This window comes from Pistacia vera, unplaced genomic scaffold (assembly GCF_008641045.1).
Source record: "Pistacia vera cultivar Batoury unplaced genomic scaffold, PisVer_v2 Contig693, whole genome shotgun sequence".
Classification (NCBI taxonomy): Eukaryota; Viridiplantae; Streptophyta; class Magnoliopsida; order Sapindales; family Anacardiaceae; genus Pistacia; species Pistacia vera.
This window is the reverse complement of record NW_022196549.1, coordinates 159396-173881: the sequence shown is the minus strand read 5'-3', so window position 1 is coordinate 173881 and position 14486 is coordinate 159396.

Here is a 14486-nt window from a genome sequence, read left to right as displayed (position 1 = left end):
AGGTCGTGGGCTTCTTTTATGCTTGACCCCTCTGACAGTGGTTAAGGGTAGGTGTTATGGGGTGGCTTGCATCCATAATCCCCTTAATTAGGATCTAAGTCAGTAATTTCAATGTTTGTGACAACATGGGCCATGCCAATGACAGCTTAACCCATACTTTTGACAGTAATCACCTTCAGAGAAGACAATCGCTAATGAAACGACAAGTGGGAGGATCCAGGCTATCAATCCTTGACACAACTTGAGGATGCGTGGTGCAAATTTGATCGTTAGGAAATTAGTCACAACACTCTTTTAGGTAGAATAACTTAGGGTGTATTATTTTATGAATTTTGTGTATCTATTTTCTTTTTCTTTTTCTCTCTCTCTTTTTTTTTTTTTTTTTTTAATGTTATAAATGATTTGGAAAAGTGAAAAATGAAAACACATTTGACATGTTTGTCTGATTACATATATGTAAATGTGGAAAAAGAAAACGCGTTTGAAATGTTCGACATGCAGCCTTCTCTTCAAATTTCTCGAAATCAATTCAACATAATTTTATGTAACATAAATTCTGTTTCCATCTCTGTTTTCTCAACATATGCTCAAAGTCTTCTCCATATTCATAAGATGTTCTTTTGATTTTACAGTGTTATTATAGAAGTGACAATCTAATTGTTTTAATTGAGAAAAAATATATAATTAAGCAATTATGAGATTTATAGACTATAGAACTCCACAGGTTCATATAATTAGGTCATAATGGATCTGAATTTAACAGAGGTTATTTGTGTTGATGAAGAAATTCGTACTGGGTGGAAATCCCTCTTTCTGCCCTTCTTTTGATTCATAGTGACCTGGTTTCATCTGACTTTGTTAACATTGTTAATTCGAATGCAGCCTTCTCTTCAAATTTCTTGGAGTCAATTAAACATAGTTTTTGTGTAAGATAAATTTTGTTTTATCTTTATTTTGTCAACTTATGCTCAAAGTCTTCTCCGAATTCCAAGATCCATTTTGTTTTATTTGTTTACCATTTAATCGATAAAATCCTCTTGAAATTTTGCAGTGTCATTATAAATGTAACAATTGAATTGATCTTATTGAGAAAAATATACAAGCTGACTATAGAATATTGTATATAACATTTGGTCTTATCACAATTATATTTGATTACCAGTTTGATCTTCAATATTATAAACATTAACAAGACATCTGTATATAATATATAATTAATAAATATCATACTTCAACCTGCACGGATGTAATAAATAATGCAATTATTTGTTTGTTTCTCTATAAGAGTTTACTTTATAATAAAATCCCATTTAGTTTTAGAAGTCAATGTCTAAAGATTACGATGATAAGTATATAAAACTGACACAATGATAAGATGACATTACCCTAAACCAATGGAATATTACCATTCTTCTCTCTCTATATATATATAGAGGTGTATTTAGCAACAAAGGATACTAATAAAATAGGTGGGGCTAAAAATCACTTCTCAAATCATTTTTATATTTTTAAAAGCTATTAAATAATTCATAATTTTTTTTTTTTTGTTAATAAGAACAACTTCGCTCAATATAAATAGTAAATTACTTGAGGAATAATGCAACTCATCCCAAGATATATCTCCGATTTCGCATCCCAAATTATGGGGATGGGCAACTATCAATTGGAATCGGCTTGAGCCCACCGAATTGATCTCAATCAATTTCGTGTTTTTTTTTTTTTTTTATTTAAATTAAAAAACTGAATTAAACCAATTTTAGAAGGATAACCAAACCAGTTCTTCATGCTTCCGGTTCTAAATTAGAACTTGGGAAAAAAAGTGTAAAGAAAAAAAAGAAAACTAATTAAGCCTAGTGGGTATTTTTGGTATTGAGTAAAGGTTAAAAATATAAGAGCAATGATATTAACCCCCAACTTATTATCTAATATGACCCCATTTTTTATTATTTAAATACTAATTTAACTTCTAAATATACCCCATTGATTCCAAAAATTTCCTTTTATTTCAATAAATGTAGGTTTATGTTTTTATCCACTTTTACTCTCCAAAATTAAAGAATATCACCTCTCGACTTGATGTCAACCAATGCAAAATTGATGGCTAATAAATTTCATAATCTTTGTTTGAATTTAATATTTTTAAATCTTTCATAATACAACATAAGACGAACAAACAAACTAGGGAAAAAAAAAATTAAATGAAGTTAATTGTTTGATTGATTTTTTCAATTCAATGATTTCTTTTTTCTATGATTTTAAATATTCATATGACTTTAAACAAATATTTAAATTTGTTTGAATAATAACCCAGTTATTTACCTCTTATTAGAAAATGATCCTACTAACTAACTACATTGGATTGACTTAAAGAAGCTTGTGAAACCAATGGTTGAACCTGATTCTCCACACCCTTTCTACATGAATAGCAACACATTTAGAATTCCTTTATAATATGAATGGCCTCTCCATCAATTTATAAGTTTCCAAAACTGTCTCACCTCCTAGTTCATAAAATGATAAAAATTACATTTATTTATTTATTATTTTTATTATTATTTGTTATAATTTAAAAATAACATAATTTATAAAATACTTTGAATTGTTGAAATTCAATCCAACTGATTTCATTTGCAAGATAATTAAATTAATGTTGCATAGATAAAATTAGATTAGAATATCATACACATAATATTTGTTATCAACAATTATTGTTAAAATTAAAAAAAAAAAAAAAATATTTAAAAAAAAAAAAAAAATAAATAAATAAAAATTGTACAACTCTTAAAGAAATAAAAATCCTAGCTACAGGGGACGAAGTTTGTTCGGTGTGTGGTCATGTCCTATTTCGTTGCCAGTGTCATGATCTTTTTTTTCATTTTTTTTTTTTTTATATATTATATAGTTTTAATGATTCACAATAGAATTGTTGTCTTGTTCTAGGAGATATATTATTCTACTGGTTAACGTTTTGTTTCATTGATAACCACAACATTGCATTTGGCTGTTTGCAAACTTAGATTTAACGAGTGTAAAAAAGAAAATCAATTGAAGCAGTTTTCTCTACATATTTTAAGAAAATCTCAGATTTTTACCCTATGATTTGTTATCACACTCATACAAGATAAAACTAAATTTATATACTAGTTTTAAGGACTAAAACCTAGTATTGCAAGATCTCTTTTCTTAAGCCCAAACCCAATAAATAATTAATTACTTAGAGAAATCCTACCGTGGCTCTTCATGGAATAGGCCCAATCCTATTGTGAGACTCCTGACTGCGTCTACATGGCCCCTTATTGTTGAAGTGGTCAACAACTCTAACAAATAAGAGTGATAAATTACTAGGATTGCCTTGAGTAAGTTCTAATCAACTATATAATTATTTTTTTAATAAATAATGAATAAGGAAGAAAAAAAGGGTTAATTGATTGTTTATTTTTAATAGTGGTCAATAAATAAGTGGATTGGAGACTCCTTGATTAATTTAATGATTTTTGTTGAAAGATGAATGATTTGTGCAATTTTGCGGGAAGGTGATGAGATCTTCTCTTTTATCTAAATGTTTTAATAAAATTTTAAACAAAATATAACACAATAGGACTAAACAGATTTAGAGACAAATATATAAAGCACAAAGTCTCTTCAAAATAACTCATTGACTAAAAAATATAAGCTTACCATCAACTTGAAGTACTTCACAACACAAACAATAACAAAAAAATTATTTTTTCCAATAAGACTTGAAACACTTTTTTATAGACAAACAAAGGCCAAAAAGATATTTTGACCCCCAATATATCGTAAAAGGGTAAATTTCTCTCCCTGATTTCGGAAACATCCAATGTTACCCTTATTTTTTAAATCCAAATGTTAAACTTAACTGTGAAAAGGTAATTTAGACAATTCACCTCATATATGTATAACATTTTGAAGACAAAACACCTAAAAGTCCTAACTCAAAGACTAAAATCTTTGGACTTAATACAATAAATCCTAAAAGTTCTCAAAATTAGTTTCCCTAAAATACACAACCCAATTATCACAAAGCATCAAGAATCTCAAAACCAACAATTGGACGATCAAATTTATGATTTTGGATGAACTTTTTAGGATTATTATTTTATATTTGGTTATTTTCGTATTTAATTGTTATCTTCCATAATATTTTATTAATTAATTTTTTTTTTAAAAAATTATTCTTCTAGCAATGAAAACAAGGGTAAAACTGGAATTCCAGTAGATAGAAAATGAAATTGACAAAGACTAGCTTTGGAGGTTACATTAGGAATAGGAAAGACTACCTTACTTGTGATGCAACTTATGCCAGAGAAATATAACCTTTGGATTTCTTAAAAGAAATCTAATGATGGATATTAAATATATAATAAAAGTAAATAAAAACTGCTATCCGGTTTTATAAGTTTCAAATAAAGACAAAAACAATTCTAACAAAAGACAAAATACACTCATCTGGCTAATGTAACTTTATATCAATGGTATATGTTGTATATATTATAAAGTGTCATCATGTGTATTTTTAAATAAGAGTAAACGATTTTTTCCCACACAAGGTTTGCCTCACTGGCACTTTCCCATTCAAAAAGTTTCAAATACCACTTTCTCATCCAACGTTTATATTCCGTTAACACTCAAAATACAATTCACTTTCTCAACTAACGTTTGACGAGTTACCAGGAGTCATGGTAAGAGAGTTTTTAAAAAGTGGAAGTCGGTGGATCAAATGGTGGTGCTAGCTAATTGAATATTCACCGCCGAAATCAGTTAAAAATTAGCTAAGAACAGGAAACCCTAGATTTGTAGTGGTTGGCAATCGGTAAGAAATCAGGTACTAGAGTGAAAAGTGTTTTGTATAGAGGAGAAAGGAAGTTTAAATGATGGTGATAGAGAAAAATTTTGCCGTCGAAATAGGCTTTGGGTAGTAACAAAATATTAACTTTGGGTGGCAAAGTGTTATTAAGGCAAACCTTGGGTGGGAAAAAGTTGTTTACTCTTTAAAAAAATAACACATCATGAAAATTGATATATAATCGTCATATTTAGAACTTTATAAATTGTTTATCATATGGTTAAAGCTAATCAAGTGAAATGTATTTTTTTTTCTCTCTCTCTTTGTTATATCATAGAACTTTTCTTAGAACTAAAAAGACTCTGTAGGGTTTTGTAGAGGGTAAAAGAGGGAGAAGATTTTGGGATGTCGTTGAACTTGAAATGGAAGATTTAGAGAAGTAAAAGTGGAGACTCTTCCATTTTCAATATTTGGTTTGGTAGTTTGATCGTGGTATTGAAGAGAAGGGTTTTAGTGTGTTTGTGTTTACAAATTGCAATGGCAAGTGGTGAAATAATCTAGAGTAATACAAAATCAAAAACAGAAAATACACACTAGTAAAGAGAAAGATAAAGCGACTTACCCTGGTTCAACCCATTAATATGTTACATCCAGCAGAGTCAATATTATTGAAATACTGCCTCACCTCTCTCGTTACAATAAATGTAATTTGCCCGATGATTTGTTATCACACTCATACAAGATAAAACTAAATTTATATACTAGGTTTAAGGACTAAAACCTAGTATTGCAAGATATCTTTTCCTAAGTCCAAACCCAATAAAGAATTAATTACTTAGAGAAATCCTACCGTGGCTCTTCATGGAATAGGCCCAATCCTATAGTGAGACTCTTGAGTGCGTCTACATGGCCTCTTATTATTGAAGTGATCGACAACTCTAACAAATAAGAGTGATAAATTACTAGGATTGCCTTGAGTAAGTTCTAATCAACTATATAATTATTTTTTTAATAAATAATGAATAAGGAAAAAAAAAAGGGTTAATTGATTGTTTATTTTTTAATAGTGGTCAATAAACTAAGTGGATTGGAGACTCCTTGATTAATTTAATGATTTTTGTTGAAAGATGAATGATTTGTGCAATTTTGCGGGAAGGTGATGAGATGTTCTTTTTTATCTAAATGTTTTAATAAAATTTTAAACAAAATATAACACAATAGGACTAAACAGATTTAGAGACAAGTATATAAAGCACAAAGTCTCTTCAATATGACTCATTGACTAAAAAATATAAGTTTACCATCAACTTGAAGTACTTCACAACACAAACAATAACAAAAAAATTATTTTTTCCAGTAAGACTTGAAACACTTTTCATTTATGCTTTTTTGGAAAATTTGGCTTTACCATGGAAACTTGCAAATTAATAAGAGTGCTGAAAGATAATATTTAGACCATGCTGATTTAATTTGTTATGCTTCGTGCACCTATCAAGTACCTAGCTCTGAAAAGAAAAAGAAGGTTGAAAAATTAATGATGGAGTTTATATTCAAATTCTCATAGAAGCATAAAAATATATGCTCTAAAAATCAAAGCATTTACCTTGTCAAGAGCAGCGCTTGAAGTCACTAATTCTTCTTCTTAGATAGGTTCTCTTCACTTTTGTTACGATTTTGAGCCTCACTCTTTCAAACATTAATACAAACCATAGAGGTTTTCCTATTGTGTATACAATGTATCCCATAGACAAGCCTATCACCAGTTCGGATATATAACTCATCAAAGCGATTTTCTAATCGAACCAGCTCGAATCATCACCTCCTTCATGGTAGGTGGACATTATTGGTGATGGTGGCTCATCATCCCCACATTTCTTTGACAATGGGAGTCCACACAACTCAATGTTTCCAATGTAGGAATCATTTTGAAATTTATTAAATTGATTTCCTTGAGGTATAAAACCTACAAGTCAGTTGTATGAAAGGTTGAGCACAGAAAGAAATAATAGACTTGCCAATTGAATAAGAGTCTCTCCAACAAAGCTATTGAAGCAGAGGTCCAATGATTCAAGTCTTTTCAAATTTTCCAATATTGGTGGAATATGACCTGTAAGGTTATTGTGAGAAAAGTTGAGACTTCGAGGGAATTAGGCTTTCCAGTTATTTCTGGAATTTGCCCTTGAAATTGATTGTTTGACAAATCCATCATTCTGAAAATGGTTAGAATTCTGTCGATTTCTCTCATAGCACCTTTTATTGTCAAAATAATTGAATAATATTGAATAGAGCTCAGCTCAAATAATAAACCTACCGAACCTTCCACTTCTCCCATATATTCACCTTCATGATTATCCCAACGCATCATATTAAATTTCTCAAAATATCCCCCTGGCAAGAAACCAATGAATTGATTGTGAGAGAGGTCTAGTATTCGCAGCTCTAGAAACAATACTCTTGTCTTGGGATTTCCAATGGGACCATGAAATCTATTAAATCTCAATATTAGAACTTGTAATTCGGGAAGGGTCGCTAACCAATGAGGAAAAGTATCTTTAATCATATTGTTCCCAACATCTAAAACTGTCAAATCATTACAATTAACCAAAGTAGGTGACAATGAACCCTCTAATTTGTTGCCATTAAGGTTGAGGTATTGAATAGAGCTATTTCCAATTGTTTGGGGAATGTTACCGTGGAACTTGTTATTTTTCATAGTCAAGATTGATAGTGAATCAGAGTTCACTAGAGATTGAGGAATTATTCCACTCAAGCTATTGTTAGAAAAGTCAATAATTAGAATAGAGATCATGTTGCAAATGTATGAAGGGATCTCTCCAATCAACATGTTATTGGAAAGTAATAAGATACATATAAAAGGTGCATCTAGCATCATAAGTAGGCCTTGCGGCAACTTAGAATGAAGGTCAATAATAAATAGATTCATCATTGAATTTTTTCCAGAAGGGACAAAACTTGTCAAAAAATTGTAAGAGAGATTCAAATAGTGCAAATTGTGAAACAATTCCAAGTGTTGTTGAGAAATCTGGCCAGGAATTTTTTTTTTTGAAAGGTATAGATATGTCAAATTTTCTTCAGTTCCCAAGAACTTTGGGAATTCGGTTATGTTACAAGAAGAGAATTTGAATACCTCAAGACTGGGCAAGGTAAAGTTGGGTTTGTGAGTAATTAATGATATTAAGGGGTTATAGGAAAGGTCAATGTCAAACAGATTTTTGAGCTTGGACAACATTTCTAACTTCACAATGCCACTCAAATTGTTGGATGAAAGGTCAAGTTCTGTAAGGTATAAAAGATCAAACATGAAATTTGGAATTTGACCATGGATCTTGTTATTTCCTAAATGAATTATTTCCAATGAACCTACAGCTTGATGGAACTCCTCAATAGAACCTGTGAGTTTGTTGTTGCTAAGGTCTAATTTCCCCAAAGATGGCAATGTGAACAACCATGACGGTACTCTTCCATTTACAAAATTATTAGATATGTTGAGACAAATTAGATCTGAAACACCACTTACTTGACAAGGAATATGGCCTTCAAGTTGATTGCTGGAGATGTCTAAAAAAGAAAGTTGTTTGAGGTTGAATGCTAAAGATGGCAACTGACTACTGAAATTATTAAATGAGAGATCTAGATGAGTTAGTTTGCTGAGGTTGCCAAAAACATCTATAAACTACTTTAAAACATTGTTGTAACTGAGTTTTGAACTTGTTAGCTCACTAAGTTTAGATAGTGAGGTTTCAATTTGGCCAATGAAGTTATTGAATTACAGGTCCAAATAAGTGATTTTCGTGTAGTTCCAGAGTGATGTTGAAATTGACCCTTCAATATGGGAGTCAATAAGATTCAAAAAACTCAAGTATTTAAGATTACCAATTTTGTCAGGCAATTTTGCTGAGAAACTTGAAAGATTGAGATCTAAGAATCTAAGGCAACTGCTCCAATTAGACTTTGGTAAATTACCTATGAGATATGCATTGTTGGATAAAATTAGCTGTTGGAGGAATGGAAGGTTGAAAAGATCTTTGGGGAACTTGCCTTGCAGAACAGTCACTGAGATCAAGACATATGAGAGTAGAAGACAAGTTTGTAAAGGAGCCAGCTTTAACAGAAACCATATCCACACCATGAAGATGAAGATAACATAATTTTGTTAGATTCTGCAAGTACTTATTGAGAACATGTTGGCTCAGTTCTGGTAATCCAAGGGCAAAATTACCCGAAAGATCAATGGAAACAAGTTCATATAGGCAATAGATTTCAGTTGGTAATAGGCCATAGAAGCTGGAGTAAGAAAAGTTAAGATGTGTTAATTTCATGAACTGGCCAAACTTGGATGACATTGAGGAATTCCTGAAAAAATTGCAAGCTAGATTGAGCTTCTGGAGATGTTGAAGGAGAAAGAGACTACTATTGTCAGATATTGAGCCAACAAATCCACTTGAAGCTAGGTCAAATTCAATTACTTGGCCTGTGAAGCTATCACAAGTGACACCGTCCCATAAGTAGCAATCACTACTCCCTTGCCAGGAGTCTGCCTTAGGATAATAAGAATATTCTTGAACTGGAGTACCATAGTGTTCAAATGACATGGAAGCAGAAACATCAATTACAAAGTTATTCTTGAAATGGAGTAAGGCAGAGCTTTGTTCAGGGGAGCAAAGTTTTGCAGAAGGAGAAGAAGAGTTAAAAAGGGATGAGAAACTGACTTGAAAATTGAAGTTCAAGAAGTGGAGGAAGAGGAGTAGTACATTGTTCCCTGATAACCTCCACATGTTTTTCACAGGATAACGAAAGAAGATAAAAATTGCATAAATGTTGTTGGAAGAGATGAGAAGTGAAGAAGATATATCTATCTATCTATTTCTACATGACCAATTATACAAGTCCTCATTAAAAAATTACAATGTGCAACACATTGGCTATTATTATCTATCTATATATTTATCCTCTTCACCATAACTTGCTTTTCATAGATAAAATGTTCAGAGATTTGAACATTGGCTATTATTATTAACATTTATTAAGATCCTAAGGGTTATTTCTTACAATCCAATATCTAAATCTTGATACAATTCGGTAGTAGTTATCGTATTATTCGTTTTCTACAATTTTTGGTCATCTCTTTTATTGTTTCGGCATCATTTGGTTTCAAAGCAAGGTTTGTTATCTATGGTTGAACAGTATTGTGGTCGAGGTCGATGAGGTTGCGACAAAGGTCATGAATTGACTCCTAGGGAAGACGGTGTTGATCATAAACATGACTAGCAAGATGTAGGGATCAACAATCTAAGGAGGCAAGTTCAAGATCTCAAATGGCAGATTGCAAAATTTGGGATTTCTACGGACGAAAAGGAGGAACTAGAAGGCGAAACCGATGAGGAGGACAAAGACGAAGAGGAGTATGAAGATGTTATTGATGATGAAGGCGAGGTTAACGACAATGATCACTTCAATTATTATTTTCATGATTATGATAAGCCGCCACAATTTGATCATAAAATCTTTGAAAAAGAATCAATGCTTGAAGAAGCACTAATTCGTACAGAAGAAAATTGCTTTGAAGTATACATGGATGATCTTGAAAGAAATTCTATTATCATAATTTTTGTGAAGACGTGCATAATCAGTCCAACAAAATAAAACTGAAGGATATTTTGCTTCATGATTTCGTTTCAATCAATTGGACAGATTGGATGGACATTATAACTAAGATTGGAAAATTTAAAGTTCTTCGAGCATATTACTTGGAGATGAACTTAGAAGGATTTCAATTAAAGCATGTTGAAGATAAAGATGTTCTTGCCAGAAATTTGAGGTCGAATATTTTTCTAGTGGGAGAGAATGATGCAGGGCATTTATTATTAAAATTCTTTAGGAAAGAGGATTTTATTATTTCCTTATATTTAGGTTTTCTTAGTTTATTATAGTAGTCCTAATTAAATTCAATTTCTTGTTTGGGTGTTTAGCACATTAGAATAAGGCTTGTTTCAATTAATAGGTTTATTCCTTTCCTAGTTAGACAAGGATAATTCTAGTATGAATAAAAGTCTTTGTAACCTTGAGTATGGGGAGTTTTTGGTTTTGAATTAATTATTATTAAGAACATAAGGGTTATTTCTTACAATCTAGTATCCGAATTTTGATACAATTCGGTAGTGATTATTGTATCACTTGTTTTCTGCAATTTTTAGTGATCTCTTTTATTGTTTCAGCATAAAATATCATTTAATTTGAAATTAAAAGGACTTGGTACAAAGAACAATTCATTTGAACTTTATAGCATCACACTTGATGAAATTTATAAACCTGTAACAATATACATGAAACTCGTGACGAAATATTTCAAACTAAAAAGCCTAGTACTAAGAACGTTAAATTTGATGGTTAGATTGACAAACTTGAAATTTATAAATACTTATTTGAAACTTTAAATTAATTTTAATAATGTATGCTTGAAACTTTTTAACACCAAACTTGACCAGTTTAACATATTTCCGGTCATCAATTATATTTAAAATTATTTTTATATTTTCTAGAAATAATATAGAATAAGTGTTCAAATAAATTTCTTTTAATGTTTTTAATTAATTGTTTATCAAATAATAACACAAAGGTTAGCTTAACTTGTGACCTAGATTTGTGCAAAATTACACTTTTGCACAAATTTCCATGTTAAAATAATAATTAAATAATATAATTATATATGAATAATAATTGAAACGTTTTTATATAAAAAATTATTAATTTACATGGAGGGCACAAATTAAACTAACCTATAACATAAAATTGGAAATTACAAACGTCAATCTTGTAATTTGATAGGAATTGAAGGTAAAAACATTAGTTTTGCAACGAATAATGTCATACTTGAAATGTGTAAGGTTGATTTGAAACCTATAACTGGGGGTAAACAGGTTTGCGTACCTGCCTAAAATTAAAGAAACCAGAATCCGAACCAGCCAATTCCTTAGATTTGAAATTGGAACCAGAACAGGCCAGTTTTGTTCCTAAAAACCTAGAACTAAAACCTGAAACATAGGTTTCGGACCCTCTTTTGAGTACCCTATTTTTTTTAAAATTACAAATAAACCCTCTAAAAATTACAAGACACCCCAAATAGTTTATAAAAATTACAAATACACCCCAATTGTAACTGTTTATAGAAATTAAAAAGGCCCTTTATCTTTCAATCCATCAGCTCTTATTCAAACATTTAAATAAACAAGCATATACATGGTAGCACAAGGAAAAATATTGTCATTTCAAATACATTTGTAGACGATTGTTTGAGGGAGATGAATAACATTGGAAAAAAATTGTCATAGTTGTTATTTTTTTCGGAATTAATAAAATATCATAATTTTGTAAATTATTATTTTAAATAAATTTATGGGAAGTTATTTTTTAGACCCCCTCTAGTTTATCAGTAACTCTCATTGTTAAATTACCAATTTAATATAAAAAAATAACTTTCTAAGTTAAATTAAGTTTTTTATTCACACCCTGGTTTTCTTATTTCAATTTTGAAACTTACTCTTTTTTTTTTTTAGATTCATGTTGCTATATAACTACCTTTCATATAAAAAAAAAAAATTGAAATAAAATAAAATGTGTTAACGGTTATGAAAATTTAAAATTATATTTATTTAAGAATTAATTAAAAAAAAAAAAACGACGCTTAAACATTTTGATGGAAACAAGTTATGTTCATGTAATAATTTTCTTTAAGGTTAAAAATAAAATAAAAAAAGTTGGTAGGCTTAAACATTAGCATATTTTAAAAGCTCAAACTTTTGGGTTTTGGGCCCAAGAAGAATCCCATTCGGCCCATAATCTAACACATTCCAAAAAGAAATATTAAAAAACAAGAATCAAATCAAATTCTTCTTGTTTATTTCCGAAACAAGAAACTCACACTGAAAAACCAGCATCAGTATCAAGCTCGAAAGAACTTCAGTGCGTGGAACTTTAGAAATTGTAAAACCCAAACAGGTGGTTTTCCTCTGCGGTTCAATTTCAGTTCCCAACAAAATATTTATTTAAATCTTCTTCTTCTTCTTCTTTTTGTTTTCGATATTTATTGGATTTTAGATGTTTCTGTAACAACTTGTATTCGATGCATCAATGCCATTCTTAACTCGTAATTTCTTGACTGCTTGACTGCTTAACTAGTGAAGAGAGAAAATAACGCCCCAAAATTTTTCATTGTTAATCGAATCGGGTATTTTGATTTTGTAATGTTAATTTTATAGGACCCCCCATTTTTTTATGCAACTTTTTTTACCCTCAGTTCCTAAACTGGTTCCTAGTAGGGTACTCGAATGTAGATTCCATTTACCGTTCTCGGTTCCAGCACTGTAAGAATTGGAACTGAACTTGGGAATTCCCAGTTCCAATTTTCTAGAATCGAAATCTACCCTATGAGGGCCAATTCCAGTTCCTACTCCAAACCGAAGATTCGGGTACTCACTATTTCCAAGTCTACCCTTAACCCATGCCCACCTAGGCTATAACATAATACACTTGAAATTACAAACATCAAACTTGAAGTTGATAGAACTTGATACAGAACATTAGATTTGTGGTAAATAACGTGATACTTGAAATGTTCAAGGTTAATTGAAACCTATAAATTATAGTAGAAATTTATAACATAAAACTTGAAATTACGAATGTCAAACTTGAAATTACAAACTTCGAACTTCAAATTGATAGGGTTTGATATTAAGAACGTTAGATTTGTAATATATAATGTCAAACTTGAAATGTTTAAAGTTGATTTAAAACCTATAGATTATAATTTAAACCTATGATATAAAACTTGAAATTGATAGGATTTTATACTAAGAACATTAGATATGTAATAGATAACATTATACTTAAAACATTTAAGGTTGATTTAAAACCTATAAATTATAAATTGAAACCTATAACATAAAATTTGAAATTACATACGCCAAACTTGAAATTGATAGGATTTGATAAGAACATTATATTTGTTACAAATAACGTTATACTTTAAATATTTAAGATGGACTCAAAACCTATAAATTATAATTGAAACATATTACGTAAAACTTGCAATTACTAACATTTAACTTGAAACCTAGGGGACTTGATATTGGTAACATTTACTTTAAAACTATAAAATTACTGTTGTGCATGATTTTCCGACGGCCAAATTCGTGCCACCTGTCTATAAACCATACCAAGATCTAGCAATCAGAGTCGTCAGACATGTCAGTCCCACAACAAATGACTTCTCCTGCACGCTCATCAGTACTAAACATGGGCATTCAGACTTAAGCACAGATGGGAACTGACTCAAATCTAGATTACGGGGGATTGTGTGTGTAATCAACCTCATAATACTAACCCCCAACCACTGTTAGACAGTTTGTGTAAAAGGGAGGCCTCACCTCCATTTTGAGGGGGGACCAATTATTATTCATACAGGCATAAGAAATCACTAAGAGAAAGTATTAGCTCGTTATTACATGTTTTCCTCCTTGTAATCACTTTGTGTATACAACAAACATAAGTAATAATATAGTAGTAGATGTAGGCTTGGTTTATACCCGCTGAACCACTTTAAAAGTCTCTTGTGTTCTTGCATTACGGATTCATCAATCTGTTCCTAGTTGATTATTTATAA